The sequence below is a fragment of the Anolis carolinensis genome, chromosome 2, assembly GCF_035594765.1.
Source record: "Anolis carolinensis isolate JA03-04 chromosome 2, rAnoCar3.1.pri, whole genome shotgun sequence".
Taxonomy (NCBI): domain Eukaryota; kingdom Metazoa; phylum Chordata; class Lepidosauria; order Squamata; family Dactyloidae; genus Anolis; species Anolis carolinensis.
This window is the reverse complement of record NC_085842.1, coordinates 306,083,579-306,103,775: the sequence shown is the minus strand read 5'-3', so window position 1 is coordinate 306,103,775 and position 20,197 is coordinate 306,083,579. Positions and strand designations below refer to the sequence as shown.

The 20,197-nt window shown below is 40.4% G+C and overlaps 1 long non-coding RNA gene across 1 annotated transcript; it reads left to right on the top strand.

Moving 5' to 3' along the window:
* Window positions 1–7: 7 nt before the first annotated feature.
* LOC134296786 (uncharacterized) lies at window positions 8–19,959 on the top strand. Its single transcript, XR_010003640.1, has 3 exons — window positions 8–121; window positions 9,159–9,324; window positions 17,689–19,959. It is a non-coding gene; the product is annotated as an uncharacterized LOC134296786 (long non-coding RNA).
* Window positions 19,960–20,197: the final 238 nt, after the last annotated feature.

Here is a 20,197-nt window from a genome sequence, read left to right as displayed (position 1 = left end):
AAGAAACAACCTCCCCTCGAATCCACTTCTTATGCGCTTGGATTGGACCTGCTGGGAAAGAGAAACAAGGATTGGAGTGGATACCAGAGCTTGGATCCACTTTAAATCCACTTTAGTAAAGGTAAATATATATTATATTTATATATATATTTACAGCATTTATATTCCGCCCTTCTCACCCCAAGGGGGACTCAGGGCGGATCACATTACACATATAGGCAAACATTCAATGCCTTTTAACATAGAACAAAGACAAACAAACATAGGCTCCGAGCTGTCTCGAACTCATCACCTGATCAGAGTGATTCATTGCAGTTAATTGCAGCTGGCTTGCTCTCCCTCCTGCGCCACAGCCTGGGCCCCTGACGTTAAGTCCAGTCGTGACCGACTCTGGGGGTTGGTGCTCATCTCCATTTCTAAGCCCAAGAGCCGGCGTTATCCGTAGACACCTCCAAGGTCATGTGGCCACTGGCATGACTGCATGGAGCGCCCTTACCTTCTCGCCGGAGTGGTACCTATTGATCTACTCACACAATGGCATGTTTTCGAACTGCTGGGTTGGCCAAAGCTGGAGCTAACAGCGGGCGCTCACGCCGCTCCCGGGGTTTGAACCTGGGACCTTTCGGTCTGTAAGTTCAGCAGCTCAGTGCTTTAACACATTTTGCCACCGGGGCTCCTTAAATCCACTTTAGGAGGGGGCTTTAAACAGCTCAGTCAGACAGATCTTGGGACTCACCAAACTACAAACCCCAGAATTCTGCAGGAGGCACAAACCAGATTTAAAGTGATTTTTTTTGTGTCTGGAGTGACTTGAGAAACTGCAAGTGGCTTCTGGTGTGAGAGAATTGGCTGTCTACAAGGACGTTGCCCAGAGGACGTCCATAACACCAGTAAAGGTAGCAAACATCAATAAAAATGCCATAAAAACTGTTGGAGAGGTTGCCAGGAGGTGGGCACATATATACATATCTGGTGGCAATGTAAATGAATTTGGGGGGAAGGTATTTAGAGAAATAGAAGCTATAATGGATATGAAGATAGGAAAAAGTGCAAGTATTCCTTTGTTGTCATTATATAATGTTAAGAATGTGAGAGAATTGGCTGTCTGCAAGGACGTTGACCAGGGGACGCCTAGATGTTTTGATTTTTTTTATCATCCTTGTGGGAGGCTTCTCTCATGTCCCCGCATGGAGCTGGAGCTGATAGAGGGAGCTCATCCGCGCTCTCCCCGGGTGGGATTCGAACCTGGCAGCTTTCAGATCAGCAACCCAACCTTCAAGTCACAAGGCTTTAATCCACTACACCACCGAGGGCTCCTTTTAAAGTGCTGAGGCAGATAGAGAGCTCTTTCTGTTTCTGGCCTCCAAGGGGGCATCTACACTGGACCATTAAGACGCTTGGACACCCCTTAAAATGTCCTGACTCTGTGCTATACAATCCTGGGATTTGTAGCTTTGTGTTGGCGAAGGCTTTCATGGCCGGAATCACTGTTTTGCTGTGAGTTTTCCGGGCTGTATGGCCGTTTTTCAGAAGCATTCTCTCCTGACGTTTCGCCCGCATTTATGGCAGGCAACCTCAGAGGTTGTGGAGTCTGTTGGAAACTAGGCAAGTGGGGTTTATATATCTGTGGAATAATGTCCAGGGTGGGAGAAAGGAGTCTTGTCTGCCTGTGGCAAGTGTGAATGTTGCAATTGGCCAGCTTGATTAGCATTGAATAGCCTATCAGCCAAAGTACTTTGGTCACATCATGAGAAGACAGGAAAGCTTCGAGAAGACAATGATGCTGGAGAAAAAGGAAGGAAAAAGGAAGAGGGGCCGACCAAGGGCAAGGTGGATGGATGTTAACCTTGAAGCGACTGGCTTGGAGTGAGTTGGTCCATGAGGTCACAAAGAGTCGGAAGCGACTGAACGAATAAACAACAAAGCCTTGCAGCTTCAAAGCCTGGCTGCTTCCTGGCCCCGATTGTTTCTTGTCTGGAATTCCACTGTCTTCTGAGTGTTGTTCTTTATTTACTGTCCTGATTTTAGTGGTTTTTTAAAAATACTCTAAATACTTTTAAAGTCAGATTTAGTTCATTTTCGCTTGATGAACCAACCTGGACACAGTGTATTATTTGAGAACACAGAAATGCTGGACCACTCTCACAACCACCATGTCAGGCTACACAGAGAAGCCTTAGAAATCCACACAAGCATGGGGGCAATTTCAAAAAAAAGGAGGAAACAATGAAAATGAACAAAACCTGGCTACCAGTATTTTAAAAAACTCTTAAATCAGGACAGCAAATAAAGAACAACACTCTGAAAACAGAGGAATTCCAGACATGAAGCAATCAGGGCCAGCTAATCACCTCCCAACAAAGGATTCCCTCAGGCAGGAATCAGCCAGGCTTCGACGCGACAAGGTTATTCAATGCTAATCAAGGTGATTAATTCACATTTGCCTCAAATAGATAAATTCTTTCTCGCACCCAGGACATTCCACAGATATATAAACCTCACCTAGTTTCAAATATACCTCAGAACCTCTGAGGATGCCCACCATAGATGTGGGCGAAACGTCAGGCGAGAATGCTTCTGGAACATGGTCATACAGCCCGGAAAACTCACAGCAGCTTAGTGATTCCGGCCATGAAAGCCTTCGACAACACATTGGATCCGTCTTTATTTATTTGTAACTTTCTCTCCTGGGAAAAAACAGAAAAGCAAAAAGACAAAAGAGGAAGAAATTGTTTTTTAATCATCTCTCTCTCTATATATGTATATACATGTTTAAAAACTCCCATTGTCGGGAGGAGGACGGGATAGAAAGGAATAAAATATCCTTCGACGATACAATAAAATATCATTTTCATTTTGTTCTTTCAGTTCAGCAACTGAATATGTATAACCAGGGTTGGCCCTTGAAGGGTTTTTTTTTCCTGTATGGTTGGAATGAGTTTCAAATGCATTCCATGGTTTTAATTGCAGGTTGTCTGGAAAGCGTTATAACTTACTGCAAGTTTGTATGATTCAAAAGCCGCCTTGATTCCTGCTCTGGGAGAAAGGCGGAGTATAAAAAGGGAACGGAAGCGAGCGACCTTGTAAAATTATAATTCTCCTGATTCCATAGCATTGAGCCGCCCAACGCCTCCCGATTGAAGAGGCAAATGCAATACTTAAGCTAGTCTCCCTTTCTTTCCTGGGTGAACTAACGAACTAATTGCCCTTCGTTTTAATTAATTCAACGCCCAGGGAGGGAAAAGGGATCAAGCTAAGAAGGTGAAGCGCCTTTAATCGGTTCAGGTTTTTTTCTTTCCAAGGGACTTTTACGCCTCCGATTCTCCAGTCTGTCTTTTGGGCGCATCGACAGTGCCTTCGTTCCTTTTTTAAAACTCCGTTCCTCCATTTCCTCGCCACCACAAACGGGATTCAGGATAGGAAAAAGAGTTGAGAAAAGGTTTGCGCCTTTGGAGAAAGCTCCTCTCAAAATCCTATTAAAAATGTAACTTCTTAATCTGTAGCCAAGGCATTAATCGATTTGTCGCACCAATGAACTCTTCCTCTTTGTCACGTCTGGTATTATTATTATTGCTGTTGGTGGTATAATAATAATTAGTATTACTACTACTGTTATTATTGCTTCTATCTAAATACTTTTTTTGAAAACTTTGAATTGTGAGGATCTAGTTTTTCCTCCTTGCGACACCGTTTCAGATGTGATGAATTTTCACTGTTTTGTAAAATCGTTTCGTCTGGTTTTAACTGATTTCTGCTCTGAGCCATGCTGGGATTAACGCAGTTCAAGACCGCCTTTCACTCATTCCCAGGGCTCAATGCTACTGAATCCTGGGATTTGTAGTTTGGTGAAACACCAGCTCTCTTTAGCAGAGAAAGCTAAAGACCTTAGGAAACTACAACACACACAATAACGTTACCAAATGCAAACTTGATCCTTTTCAGCGTCTGGAGTTCAGAAAAGGGAGAGATAAATCCAGAGACATCCCAACTCTAGAGTTTGGGTCATGCCAAACAAATCAGTGTACATACTTCCCCAAATTGTGCAAAAGGTAATCCAAACATGTTCTTTCTTCACCTTTGTAGCTTGCATTTAAGGCAAGCATGGGTCAACTTTGGTCCTCCAGGTATTCTGGACTTAAATTCCCACAATTGTAGGAATTGTAGTAGTTCAAGTCCAAAACACCTGGAGGGTCAAAGTTGATCCATGCTTGCCTGACCTAGGTCATTCAATGCAATTCTATAGCTGGAATCACCAGGTTGTTGTGAGTTTTCTGGGCTGTATGGGCATGTTCCAGAAGCATTCTCTCCTGATGTTTCACCCACATCTATGGCAGGTGTCCTCTGAGGTTGTATGGTCTTTTGGAACCAAGGCAAGTGGGTTTTTATATATATATATCTGTATCTGTATATCTGTGGAATAATGTTCAGGGTGGGAGAAAGAACTCTTGTCTGTTTGAGTCAAGTGTGAATGTTGCAATTGGCCAGCTTGATTAGCGTTTAATAGGCTTGCAGCTTCAAAACCTGGCTGCTTTTTGCCAGAGGGAATCCTTTGTTGGGAGGGGTTAGCTGGTCCTGATACAAGTCTACATAGGGACCACCAAAGACAGCATTGCCCAAACAGGAATCAAGGAACATGAAAGACACTGCAGACTAACTCAACCAGAGAAGTCAGCCATAGCAGAGCACTTGATAAACCAACTTAGACATAGCAGACTATTAGAGAACACAGAAATGATGGACCACTCCAACAACCACCATGTCAGGCTGCACAGAGAAGCCATTGAAATCCACACAAGCATGGGGACAATTTCAACAGAAAAGAGGAAACCACGGAAATGAACAAAATCTTGCTACCAGTATCAACAAAACTCTAAAACCAGGACAGTAAATAAAGAACAACACTCAGAAGACAGGGGAAATCCAGACAAGAAACAATCAAGGGCAGTTAACACCTCCCAACAAAAGTTTCTCCCTGGCAGGAATCAGCCAGCCTTTGAAGCTGCCAGGCTATTCAAAGCTAATCAGGCTGGCCAATTGCAACATTCACACTTGCCTCAGGCAGACTAGAGTTCTTTTTCTCCCACCCTGGACATTCCACAGATATATAAACCGCATTGCCTAGTTTCTAACATACCTCACAACCTCCAAAGATACCTTTCATAGATGTGGGTGAAACATGAGGAGAGAATTCTCCTGGAACATGGCCATACAGCCCAGAAAACTCATAGCAATCCAAATCTAAAGACCTTATGAAACTGTGACACACAATAATGTTAGTAAATGCAAACTTGTTCTGCTTCAGCATCTGGAGTTCAGAAAAGAGAGATATAAATCCAGGAACTTCCCAACTCTAGAGTTTGGGTCATGCCAAACAAATCAGTGTGCATGCTTCCTCAAATTGTGCAAAATGTAGTCCTAACATGTATTCTTTCTTCACCTTTGTAGCTTGCATTTAAGACAGGCATAGACCAACTTTGGCCCTCCAGGTGTTTTGGACTTTAAGAGAGTTGAAGTCAAAAACACTTAGAGGGTCAAATTTGGCCCATGCCTGACCTAGGTCCTTAAATGAAATTCTATGGTCAACTTCCAGTGGAAGTTGTCCATAAGCTCATGCTAGAAAACCTATTAATTAATTTTGTTTTCTTCATTCCCAGTTTTTCAGTGTCAAGTGGGTCCTGCGACCCTGGCCCCCAGAGAAAGTTAGGGATGACTGTACTATCCTTATATGATGGTTGTGGCAGCCGGTAGCCAAAGGGGTGGGCAATGCACCCTAGGCAAACCACCAGGACTGGCTATGTTTCCCCTTATTGTTTGCCCACATGCTGCTAAGGGGCTTGTGGCCTTTGTTCCTGGCCATTCACAATTTGCCCTACACTCCTTAGCACTGCCCTACCCCTTTGCTGTGTGTTGAGCCTAGGTTTTTATTAACAGAGAGAGACAAAGAAAGTTGCTGCTTGTCTTTGGTAGAGGGAGGGAAACTCAAACAAGGACATGCTGGGCTCATCTTTTGTGGGCACGTCAGTAGCCATGTGGAAGCAACAGAAAGCAGCACTCCAAGTTCATTGTTCCCCTTAAAATTGCTTGTGTCCTTCCAAGGAAAGTGACAGTGAATAAACAATGGAAAATTCCTAATCTTTCACTTTTATAGCTCTGATTTCCCTCTCCCCTCAAATAAGTCTTTCACCAATGTCAGAGCACTGCAAAAGTTTCTTTTCCGCAGTGTTGGACTGAGTCTAAAAATATTGGTTGTCAGGGGACAAAGGAGACCCACCCACAAGGCTATCATTTATTTTTTATAAGAAACAAATGATTTTTTTTAAAAAAAATGCATGTGGAAAAAGGTACAATTGAAATTGTTATTAAAATAGCAACAACAACAACAACAACATCAACAACAACTTTATTTTTATACCATCATCTCCCCAAAGGAACTTGGAGCGGCTTACATACGGGATAGAAAGTCCAACAGACATAAAAGCAATAATCCATTAAACAAAACCACCACTAAAATCAAATAGGAACATCATAAAATACAACAATCCATATAAATACAATTAAACATAAGAGAAATAGGAGTAGTAATAAAATAGTAATACAACGTAAATTTTAGTTTCGTACAGTAATAATATTGGAACTTTTATCATATTTTCCACATTACTAAAAGGTCATTAACATTTTAAACACATTGTCTAATGTGGACACCTTGCCCAGTCCACCACTGGGACCAACCTCACAATCTTTTTTATCCTCAAATCCACTTTGGTTTCCTCCCAGGGAAGTTCGTTTCCAGTTTATATCAATTGATCATTCCTCCTTCCTTGACCCTTGGTGAACAGAACAAACATCTGGAGAAATAGGAGAAAAAACAAGCAATAGAGAGTGCCAGAATGGTGTAGGGGTTTCAATGTTGGACTCTGATTCTGGAAACCAAGTTTGATTCTCTGCTCAGCCATGAAAACCCACCAAGTGAGTTTGGGTCAGCCACACACTCAGGGTTCTTCTACACATGTCCTAAAATACAGAAGAAACCGGGATGGGGTGTGTGTGGCTAAATTATATTTCACAAAAATGTACACTGATTCAGATTAACAGCTGAAAAACACCTGTTAAAAAGGTGCGCTTGAAACCCGATTTCAGTTGGAAAATAATAAAACTTTATTTATACGCTCATTTTCACATCACTGTATATTCCTGCACTCAAGAAAAACACAGGACTTCATTGTGATACACTGGTGTGGACTGCTCCAGCACATGTGTGCATTTTGAAATCCCGAAATAGCTGATCTGGGCTATAAACAAATGGAGGCATGGACACACAAGCGGCTAAATGGAAGCACAACTGGAAAGCGATTACAATGAGTACTCTTTACAACCATTCCTTTGTTCTGATCATTATGAAATTAAACAGAGCTTGTATTTACAGAAGAGTGAGGAGAGATGATAAGAAATTTGCTTGTGTGTACTTTGAGATATCTGCATGAGCGCATATCAGATCCAGTGCATCTTGGAGATTCAATTTGAAAAAAGATCTTAACAGAACTCTGGTGGTAGTTTCCAGACAGCTTAATTTCCTCATGCATAGCTTCCATTTCCTCATGTTCCCACTTTCCCATGCCTTGTGGCCAGAGCCGGCCCTAGGTATTTTTCAAGTGTAGGCGAACAGAATTTTGGCGCCCCCCCCCCCCCCCCAAACCAATCACTGAAAAATAAAAGCGTTGGATAAACGAAAATGTTGGATAATAAAGATAAAGGAAAAGCCTATTAAACATCAAATTACATTATGATTTTACAAATTAAGCACCAAAACATCATGTTTTACAACAAATCAATAGAAAAAGCAGTTCAATACATGGTAATGTTATGTAGGAATTACTATATTTGCGAATTTAGCACTAAACCTTGAACAGGGATATAGGGCAGTGTGGATTTAGATAACCCAGATAGCCCTCAGTATTAAAAAAAACTCTAAAATCAGGACAATAAATAAAGAACAACACTCTGAAAACAGAAGAAATCCAGACAGTAAACAATCAGGGACAGCTAACACCTCCCAAAAAAAGATTCTCCCAGGCAAGAAGAAGCCAGGCCTTGAAGCCACAGGGCCATTAAATGCTAATCAAGGTGATTAATTACAACATTCACACCTGCTTCAAAGAAAAGTTCTTTCTCCCACCCTGGACCTTCTACAGATATATAAACCCCACATACCTAGCTTCCAAGTTCCCACAGACCTCACAATCTCTGAAGGCCCCAAAGGTGGGCTCCCGTGGTGCGAAGGTGGGTCTGCGCTGGCCGGAAAGCCCAGCACGGGCACCGGGAGGCCCAGCGTGGCCGCCGGAAGGCCCAAAAGAGAAGGAGGTGGAGAGTGGTGCCCTCCTCCCAGGACGATGGCGCCCCTGGGACGATGGCGCCACAGGCAAGTGCCTAGTTCACCTTATGGTTGGACCGCCTCTGCTTGTGGCAGAGTTAGGCAACGTTATAGTGTCCTCCAGATGGTGTAGACCAATGGTTCTCAACCTGTGGGTCCCCAGATGTTTTGGCCTTCAACTCCCAGAAATCCTAACAGCTGGTAAACTGGCTGGGGTTTCTGGGAGTTGTAGGCCAAAACACCTGGGGACCCACAGGTTGAGAAGCACTGGTGTAGATGGAGTGTGGTCTAAAATGTGAGTGGAGTAGGGCTATTGAATCAAATGAATCTACTTGATTCGGTGTTGACTCAATATTCAACAATTGACTGAATGAGTCTATTCTTGTTGGGTCTAATCAACATGATTATATCATATAATTCCCACAATCACCAATCATTGGTGATGCTGGGGGGTTAATGGATGTCGTAGTCCAAAACACAAGAGAGAAAGAGTGCTTTGTCTAATCCTCTCTTCTGAGCATCCAAGTTTTGTGGAGTGTGTAGCCTCTTTTAGATGTTGACCATGAGCCTTCTTGGCACATGGCCAGTAGCCCACGGCCAGTAAGAATCATAATCATACACCATGTTAACAAATCCTCTCGTTTTTGTAAATGAACTCCAGCGATGGATTGGCAAGTTTCACTTCTCTTCTCTCTCCTTCCAAATGTTCCTCCACTTAAAGGTAGAGGTTTTGAGTTTCGCACAGTAAAGCTACATTAATGCAATCCTTCTTTACTTGTTTTCCAATTAGCCTAATTGAATTCAGATTGCTTAAAAGTGGGCACCCGAGACGTTTATCTTGATGGGATGACTGCTCTGAGCTCCAGCGATCCTATTAGCTGTAAGAAGAATGAAAATCCCAGGTTGTGTTGCTCCTTCCGTAACACCAGCCCCAGGCCCCACGTGAGGGGATCCGGGTAAGCCGCTCCTGCTCTTCTGAGCTCTGCTGCACACTTGGCATCAAAACTGTTCAACATAAGGACCCCGGTGGGTATATCTTACATGAAATTGCCTGCAGTGAAGCCTTGGCGTCTTCATGTTAAATGAAAAGAAGCCAGGGAGGGGAGGTAGGTTTGAAGGATGGAGTCATAGGTACTTAATCTTTTCCCCAATGACTGTTTTTCCAGTTAGAACCATGCTTGTTACCCTCTTCTATAATTATTAGTGTATCTTACAAGGTTGCAACTCTGTGTCTTTGAATGAATTAATGCAGTTTGATACCACTTTAACTGCCATGACTCAATGGTATGGAATCTTTAGCCTCTTCTGCCGAAGAGTCCTGGTACGTCACCAAACTACAAATCCCAGCATTCCATAGGATTGAGCCATGGCAGTCAAAGTGGTGTCAAATTGCATCAATTTCACAGCGCTGATGCCCTCTTATTTAATTGTTAATATATTTTCATCACAAACTATTATCAAGAGATCTCAAGGCTGCAAATAGATAACATACACAATTTAAAATGTACTAAACAGTTCAAACAAGTTTAAACAAGTTTAAAAAGGCTAGAAGTGATAAAAGAGTTTTTTGAAAAAACATGTACAGGCTTAAACGTAAATTAGGCTCAGATGCTTTACTTGGCACTGAAATGAAATCAATGTTTTCTCTCTAGTTGTGTCTCCAAGGAGAGAACATTCCACAATGGGATGTCACATCCAAGAAGACCTTCTTCACTTGCTCATTTTTTTAAAAAAAAACCCCACATTATTATTAAAAGCATAAAGTCACATCAAGGCCTGTTTTCCTGGTCAGTTGGCAACTACAAATTTCCTTCTTAAGGTCTGTCTGTCTCTCCCTCCTAAGCTTCCTTTTGTGAAAGGAGCTTAGCTTGAATAAACGAAACAACAGAAACTTTCCCCATTGCTTTTCTTCTCATTGCTAGGAAAAGCATTACTGATTACTGATTGTTTTCTATGTAATAGGAACACAGGAGTTGAAGACACAGGAGTAAAGCTTCTTAGTAAAATGTGGGCTAGACAATGCCTCTGTGAGGTGGATTTCTAATTGGTTGACCGGCTGGACCCCCTCTTCATCCCGGAGAGAAGTGATTGGTGGGGTGTTAACAGGTTTCTGTCCTGAGCACAGTGCTATTCAGCTTCTTTATCAATGACTTCGATGATGGAATAGAGGGCATGCTTGTTGAATTTGCGGATGGCACCAAATTAGGAGGGGTAACCAAAACCTCAGAAGACAGGATTCAAAATGACCTTAACGTATTAGAGATTTGTGCCAAAACTAACATAATTAATCTCAACATGTAAGGTACTATACTTGAGTGGAAAAAATTGAACCACACTGATATAGAATGGGTAACACCTGGCTTGAAAACAGTACATATGTAAGTGATTTAGGAATCTTAGCTGATCACAAGCTGAACAGTGTGATGTGGCAGCTAAAAAGCCAATGCAATTCTAGGCTACAATAATAAGTGTGTAGTGTAGTGCAGCAGGTTAAACCGCTGAGCTGCTGAATTTGCTGACAGAAAGGTTAGCAGTTCAAATCCGGGGAGTGGGGTGAGCTCCTGCTGTTAGCTTCTGCCAACCTAGCAGTTCGAAAACATGCAAATATTAGTAGACCAATAGGTGCCACTCCAGTGGGAAGGTAACGGCACTCCATGCAGTCATGCTGGCCACATGACTTTGGAGGCGTTTATGGACAACACCAGCTCTTTGGCTTAGAAATGAAGATGAACACCAGCCCCAGAGTTGGACATGACTAGACTTAATGTCAAGAGGAAACCTTTACCTTTACTTAGTGTCTTGTTAGAAGGAAGTAATAATAACATTCTGTTTGGCCTTTATTAGACCTCATCTGGAATAACCCTGTGTTCAGTTTTCGGCACCAAAACTGAAGAAAGATATTAGAAACTGGAATGTGTTGAGAAGGGCAACCAAGTCCCACGAGGAGTGGCCTAGAGAGAAGGGTGTATTATCTCAAAGTAGAGAACATTTATTTATTTATTTATTTATTTATTAGTGACATTTTTATCCCGCCCTTCTCACCCCGAAGGGGACTCAGGGCGGCTTACAAGTTATATGTACATACAACATATTATATTATTCGTATAGCACAATATAAGCATTATATATTACTATATTGTACTAGAACACTATATTGTAATATTATTAATAATATTACATGTAATATAAATATACCATTATAATAGTGTATTATTATTATATTGAATTACATTATAATATTATATTTATTTATTTATTTCATGTCAGGAGCTACTTGAGAAACTGCAAGTTGCTTCTGGTGTGAGAGAATTAGCTGTCTGCAAGGACGTTGCCCAGGGGACGCCCAGATGTTTGTTTTTTTAAATGTTTTTACCATCCTTGTGGGAGGCTTCTCTCATGTCCCCACATGGAGCTGGAGCTGATAGAGGGAGCTCACCCGCGCTCTCCCCGGGTTGGATTTGAACCTGGCAGCCTTCAGGTCAGCAACCCAGCCTTCAAGTCACAAGGCTTTAACCCACTATGCCATTGGAGGCTCCATAATATTATTAATATTATATGTATATACAATATATTATATTAGTATAGAATAATATGATTATATGATTATTATATATTATAATATGTGATGTCTTTATTCTAATATATGATGTCTTCAGACATGATGTCTTCCTGCCCCCTTCTTCATTCTGGCTCAGAATGGCAGTTATTCCTTGGGGGTTGAGGCTCCCATCTGATGATACAGGAGATATGGTGGAATGATGTCTTAAGAGACAACATGATAAAACAATAAGAGACAACATGATAAAACATGCTTAAATATTTGAAAGGTTATTGTACTGAAGATGAAGCCAGGTTACTTCCTGTTAGATTCAAACTACAAGAGGAGATTCCACCTGAATATTAGAAAGGAACTTCTGGCAATAAGAGCCGTTCAGCAGTCAAATATGCTGCCAAGGAGGGTGGTGGAGACTCCTTCTCTGCAAAATTGTAAACAAGCACTGGATGCCCATCTATCAAGAATATTTTGATAATGTATTCCTGTATGGAGTTGGGTTGCACTAGTTGACCCTTGTGGTGTCTTCCAACCCTATTATTCCATGATTGTAGATGAACTATATTTGGCTCTTGGCTGTTTTGGTTTGACTTGTGTTGCTGCTACTAATGCAAACCTACGCCCTGTCTTCCCCAAGTCACCCAGCACTGTTTTGGTTGATCCGTGATCTGGACCTGAGATTCTTGTCTCCATCCAATGCATCCCTATAGCAGAAAATGTGGCACTTGTTGAATTTGTGTCTCCCCAGCTGCTTTTAAAGGAAGAGCTGAGGTTCTCTTTGCCTACCATGACTTCACCAGTTGAGCATGCAGACCTCTATGGGGTACATTGTTTTGTACTTTTCCACAAATTTGTGAACCAATACTCTTGTGGAATTGGCCCATTTCTGAATTCTGCAAGGAATACTCTTATTTATAGAGAATTTAGATTAAGCATCACTGACCTGTAATTCCAAAATCCAAAATACTCCAGAATTGTCCACATGAGTGGCTTAAATAGTGATAGTTTTGCTTTTTGATAGTTCAGTATACAGAAAATTAGTGTCATCAAAACATTGTTAAAATATTGTATAAAATTGCCTACAGGGTATGAAAAATAAATACATGTAACGTGTAGACTTGGCTTGCATCCATAAGATATCACATTAAGTACATATATGTAAATACAGAGATTCTAAGATAAAAAAAATCTGAAATTGAAAATATTCAACCACTAATGCATATAGTGAAATAGCATTAAAATGTATTATAATATAATACAATACAGTATATAAAATAATATAATAAGGTAAAAGTTTCCCCTGACATTAAGTCCAGTCATGTCTGACTCTGGGGGTTGGTGCTCATCTCCATTTCTAAGCTGAAGAGCCGGTGTTGTCCGTAGACACCTCCAAGGTCATGTGGCCAGCATGACTGCATGGAGCGCCGTTACCTTCCCACCGGAGCGGTACCTATTGATCTACTCACATTGGCATGTTTTCGAACTGCTAGGTTGGCAGAAGCTGGAGCAACAGCGGGTGCTCACTCAGTTCCCGGGATTTGAACCTGGGACCTATCAGTCTGCAAGTTCAGCAGCTCAGCGCTTTAACACATTTTGCCACCGGGGCTCCTATAAAAAATATAATATGATATGGAATATGTGTATATTAGGCCAAAACACATACCAAATGCATGCATATTAAAATGCACATATTTGTACACATTTTGAGCAACTTAAATAAAATCTCAGTTTGAGATGACCCAGATTTAAAACTGAAGAAAGTTCTCAACAAGGCAAGAGATTAGAAATCAAAATTGACAGATCTGTCTATTCCTAGTACATTGTGGATAGATGATGAGACCCTGAAAAACAAAGTCTTCAATATACCAATCATTTTTCATCTCTCCACCTGTGACAGTCATCACTATAATTATATTTCAAACCCGTTAACTCCTATCAACCTTTACATTTGACGGACTCTCATTAGTCCCTTGTTTAGGGATCCTGATTGTACTTTCTCCTTTGACCCCTTAAACCAGGAACATGCTGATCCTATGTGCACTGACGAATTTAATTAGCTCCTTTAAACCACCAGATGCTTTCAATAAGATTCTCAAGATGTTCCTGTCACGTTTTAATTCAAGAGGTTAAGAGCTTTAGGCTTGTTTGGTGTTTTGTTTTTAAATAATGTACTTTGCTTTGTGACGTTAACACAAAGGTCTGAAGAGCTATAGCAAATAACAAACACTAGATGGAAATGGAACATAGAAGGATCTTCCTACAGTGGATGAAATATTTTGGTATATTAATCTTTCTTATAGCAGAAAGCGTTGAAGTATTTCTTATACTACATAGGGCTTACAGACATCAGGAGGACTCCTGAAATATTAAGGACTCGTTTATATTTCTTTTCCCTCTGCTTTATATTCATAAATATTAAGGTCGATGCTTTGGAAAACAGGTGAAGTGATAAAAAAAACTTGGAAGCAAGTGTGAGACTACAACCCTTAGCTCTCTTTTGCATTACACAATCGCAGAACTTTCAGATCACCTTGGCACAGTTCCTTCCTATGGAATCCTGGGATTTGTAGTTTCATGAGCCTTTTAGAATTATTTGCCAGAGAGCTCTAGTATCTCACCAAACTACACATGACAGGATTCCATCAAGTGTCAGCTAGGTTGTTAAAATGGTATCAAACTACTACAATTGTGTGAAGGGGAAGGAATCCTTGAATCTACAGCTCTGGGGAAATCGGAGAGTTGTTGTCCAAAAAAGTAATTTTCTAAAGTGCGACAAATATCTCTAGCTACTTTTTTCTGAGCTGGACAGCTGTCATAAAATCAATTTTCTTGCTACATTTAGCAAGAAAACCAAACACCTGGCTTGACAACAATACACATGAGAGGGATCTAGGAGTCTTCATAGACCATAAGATGGACATGAGTTAACAGTGTGATGCAGCAGCCAAAGACGCCAATGCGATTCTAGATTGCATCAACAGGTGTATATTGTTCAGTTCGAGGAAAGTTATAGTACCACTTTATTCTGCTTTTGTCAAATCTCACCTGGAATACTCTGTCCAATTCTGGACACCACAATTTAGGAAGGATACTGACAAATTTGAACGTGTTCATAGGAGGGCAGGCTGACGTCTCCATTTTTTAAAGGGTCAGGTAGCAGCTGATGGGAAAGACTCCCTACAGAGCTGCATCCAATCAGAGGAAATAATATGGGGCTGGAATGACACATAGTTTTACTGGATTAGAAGGCAACTTCCAATAAACCCCATGGATAATAGTGAAGGTATTGTCTTAAATGTTTGAATGTATTTTATAATTCTATTTTATTTTTTAAAATTTTTTTACATTGTTTTAAGGTATTGAATAGTTGCCTTTGTTTAAAGCCGCCCTGAGTCCCCTTCCGGGTAGAGAAAGGTGGGGTATAAATGTTGTAAATAAATAAACTATTCATATGTAATAAAATTTGTTAATTGTCAAGATAAAAACTTTCTGATCTTTAACAACAAGGTAACTTCTATTCAAACTGTATTTAAGTAGGTAATCAAGATGGCAATAGTTTTATAAAGAGGTATAACGATAAAACTGCACTGTTTTTATGTAGGGACACTGTGATATCAGTACTGCAGCCAATGATTCTAACTGCTGTAGACTGTGGCTCATACAAGTGATCTATCCATGTGAGCAACATAATGCACTTTATCACATGAAGCCATGCTTTCAGTGTTTGTGCAATAACTGGGAACTTACTAAGAGCGTCACCTTTGCTATCACACTTTCGTCCTCCCAGTTTCATAGCTGTGGTATTTTTTAAAATTATTTTCCAGAAAAGTTTAATTAATTTGTTTTAAAAAGTTTCTGTTTTTATTACCTAAAGAGGGGGGGGGGGGGTCGGAGATCCAGACAATTTTGCCCCCTGATGCCCCTTCTTTGCTGGCATGCAATGTTCCTGTGCAATGCCAGCACAGAAACACCTGGAGAAGATTGCACAGGTATTCTCCCAGGTCCCTGGTGTGATCAGGGGCTGTCAATGGGGTTTGCCAATCAATAGCAAGCAGTCGTTCCCTTTGTTGCAGGGAGGTGGCAGACGGAGAACAGATCTGTGCCGGATTGCCACTTCCATGCGATAAAATCCAGTGTCTCTGGAGTGGAACTTTATGGGAAATAAAATGTAATGCTGTTAACTGCAAGGTGTCCTTTTACTAACTGCAGGAGATGCCCAGAGTAATCTTCATGTCTTTATCTTTTCTGAGTGAAGGGAAAAAAACTCAAGTGATTATAAAATCAAACACTGTCTCAGATTCTAAAATTTATAAGGCAGAATCTGGTTCTCAGAGCTGCCTGCATGCATTAGGATAAGATTCAAACATGCTTTTTCTGACATGGAGGAGAAACTTTGGCTTGGATTACTATTGTGGGCCAATGAGAATAATCCTACATCAGTTAATTTCTAACCCAGTTTACTACTACTCTTTACGGAGTTGGGAAAGTTACACCAGAAACCTATATGACTTGTTACGTTATTAACTTTACATATGGTGTGTAGCAAAGGTGCAAAGAAATCCCTTTACTGAATTACAAAGATGTATAACAGGACACCAGAACAAGTGCTCAATATAATATGTGTGTGCATTGGGCACCAATGTACATTGGGCACATTGCTGGCTCTGCTATATAGTAACTTAACAGCAGCCCTGTACTGGATATGGACATTACACAATCACACAGTTCAAATTCCCACATATGTCAGTTCACTTACGATGTAAATCCCCAAGAAGATTTTGGCCTTAGTTTTTGGGACTATAACTTTCAGTAGTCCCTAAATTAGGGCTTCCAGGAACCAGGGCACTTAAAAGGGTCCCCCCCCCCCCCCCCCCATGTTCCGTGCTTCATTGTATCTTGGAGTTGGTTCATGCTATTATATGCATTTCTTTTCTATTTTTTCACACAAAGAAAAAAGGAGAACAAAGAAGGGGCTGGGGGTTGTGGAGCTCTGGCTATAAGTTAAAACTATATAAACGTCTACTATGTCACCGAGGAAGAGACAAAATACCTCAATTGAGTAAAATGCATACCTAAATGGGTGTATTAGAAAAATGCATTCAAAATGCAGCATTTTCTGATTTTATAGCTTGGTATGAAACAAAAACAATAGGATTCATAGAACAACACAGTCAAGACAGAGAGGTTTTTACATACCCAGATGTATCAAAAGTAGAGATCTGGATATCTACAAAGTCCACAAATATGGCTTCTTGTATCCTTGTGAAGTCTGTGTTCATTTTTACCTGTTTCATTTAAAAGCAAAATCCATCCCTGTTTTTGCTCATTTTCTTGATTTCGTGCATTTCATGAGTACAGTAGAGTCTCACTTATCCAAGCCTTGCTTATCCAAGTTTCTGGATTATCCAAGCCATTTTTGTAGTCAATGTTTTCAATATATCGTGATATTTTGGTGCTAAATTCGTAAATACAGTAATTACAACATAAAATTATTGCGTATTGAACTGCTTTTTCAGTCAAATTTGTTGTAAAACATGATGTTTTGGTGCTTAATTTGTAAAATCATAACGTAATTTGATGTTTAATAGGCTTTTCCTTAATCCCTCCTTATTATCCAAGATATTCGCTTATCCAAGCTTTTGCCGGCCCATTTAGCTTGGATAAGTGAGACTACTGTATTTCTAAAACTGCACTTTTTGCTTGAAGGCAGTTTTGCACATATTTTGTGCACTTTTCTAACATGTTCATTTTCCCCATCTCTTTCCAGAGCTATCCATCACAGCAAGGATCCCAAAGTGCAACTTATATCTAGTTGAAAGTGTGAGCCAAATTCAGCTTAAGAAATGTCAGATTGAAACTGGACACTTTCTTGTCTCTGAGAAAAACAACAATTGCCAACACATTGATGATGAAACTTTTAACTATGTCATGGAGTGATCTCATATGCAAACCAAAGGCGCCACTCTCATGAAATGTTGAAGGGCTGCTAGGATTTCTAACTGTTCAGTTGACCATAAAAGTTCTTCTTTCAAAGGAATGTGACTCAAAGTGGTGGCCCATGGATTGATCACTAGTTCACATGGTTTTGGCTACCAGTCTGCAGCGATTTCCCAAGAAAGAAACAGTTATCATCACTGGGCACAAATATGGTGCCAGTCCCTGGCACATGTGCCTGAAAAGCCCTGCATGTTTCCCACATCAAATAGCTTTAAAACAGTGGCCCTGCTTTTTGGAATACAGTCCCCCACAGCCTAGTGCTAATTTGGAGGTGCTATGTTAAAAAGAAATGTGTTACTTGTTTGTTGCTAATTTTTACAAGGAACACATTACTTATAACAAGTAACAGAAACATGATTAATGTGCTAGTGTTAACACAGTTTCAAGAGCTTTTTAAACAAATGAATTCATTAAAAGAGGTGAAAAAATCCCAGTCCTAAAGGTAGCATTCCTGCAGCATGAGGTTACTCGTTTTGATGTTAATGCTTACGCAAACACCAAATGCATGTTTCATTTGTGTTCAGATCTTTAAAATTAAGGAAGGTAGCCTTCATTACAAAGGAATGAAGGAAGGAAAGACAGATAGCCAAAAGGAAAGACAATATTAATTTCAAAATATTAATATTAATTTTAACACAGTATTTCCTAGCTTTGATCCTAGGCAGTGCAGCCAGTAGTGAGGGATTATGGGAGTTAGAGTCCAAAAAATCTAGAGCGCCACACATTGTGTATTTTGACACAGCTAAATACCTGATCATCAGTAGGTGATATTTTTCTTCTTGCTGTGAAGAGTTTTTGTGCATCCATTCCATCTTGCTCCTTAAAATGACAGACCAAATGTACATTGAGAGATGAGAAGAAGTAAGGCATGAAGGAATAGTTTCTTCCTTCTTCTAGTGGCATCTTTCAACATGCTTTAAAAAAAATACAAGTCAATCATTTGTGTTTCCAGCTTTATCCAGTGAAACAATTGGAATTTCATGGGAAAATATTGCTCAGTTTTGCCATGAGGTGCATGACAAAATTTGTAAGGGATTAGTTTGGATTAGTTAATAATCAGAAACTTTTCCAAGTATTTAGTAGATTAGCAAATCTTGTTTCTTTAATAAAGTAATTTCAGGGGTAATTATAACAAGATGTTTCTTATTATAAGTCCAATTGGCTATGTACACAAGGAAAAACAACACAGGGAGAGTTGGAGTAAACTGCTTTTCAAATGTATTTCTAAAGTGTTTTATACATAGCCGTGAACTGATTTTACAATTACTGTTGCTGTTGTGTACCTTCAAGTCATTTGACACTATAATGGGATTTTCTGGAGTGGAGAGAGAGTGATTTGCCCAGGGTCACCCAGTGGGTTTTCATGGCCAAGTGGGTTTTGAACCTTTGTATCCAGAGCCATATTCTAATACTCAGAACACAATGCCACTCTGTTGCTTGGAATCACTTTGCTCTCTGCAAAAGGGAAGTATTGAAAGAGAGTTTTGTTTGGACACAGAATTCTAGGCTGATGTTTATGAGGTGTTAAGTATTCACACGCCACCCTGCGTGGGATACTTGTTTGTGTGTGCTTCTTAAATTATTGTGACTATTTAGCTCTCTGCCTAGAAATGTCATAGCCCAGCCTCAAAAGCCCTTTAGTGGATTTCCTTCTCCTGTGTCCGTGGCCTTAGTTTTATCTTTGAAACTTTGTATGATGTCACTGCTCTGCTCCCATGTCCCAACATATCCCCTGCCTTTGGTCACTGCTCACATTTTATCCCAATGTGGGAAGATGCAATACAAGCCAAGACATTTCCCTGAGGAAATGGAGTGTAACTACTACACTTGAAGAGTTACATGGCAGCTGTGATTTGCAATGGGCAGCTAAATGTGTCGACACATCCAAGTGCTAGGCACAATGCAAAATAACATCACATATTCAATCAACATCTAATGCTTGAACTGGATGCAAATGCTCTATACTGGACAAAATAAAGTGTCGCCACTTCTATTGGGGAACTTATGTCTTTGAAAACTAAGAATAAAATAACCTGCCTTATATGAGGTCTACTTGTCTGTCTAATCTAGAATTCATAGGTATAGCCATGCTAGTCTATATCAGTTGCAAAGGGATCTTGTTGCACCTTTGAAACAAGCTGAGAGTAAGATGTTTGGAGCAAAATCTTTTGTTGACTGAGTCTATTGCTTCATCAGATGCATGCTTAAAATATGCATGGAATGAGGTACATATAGACATTTCTGCTCAGAAATGAGGCATGTTAGTAGTAATAGAAATG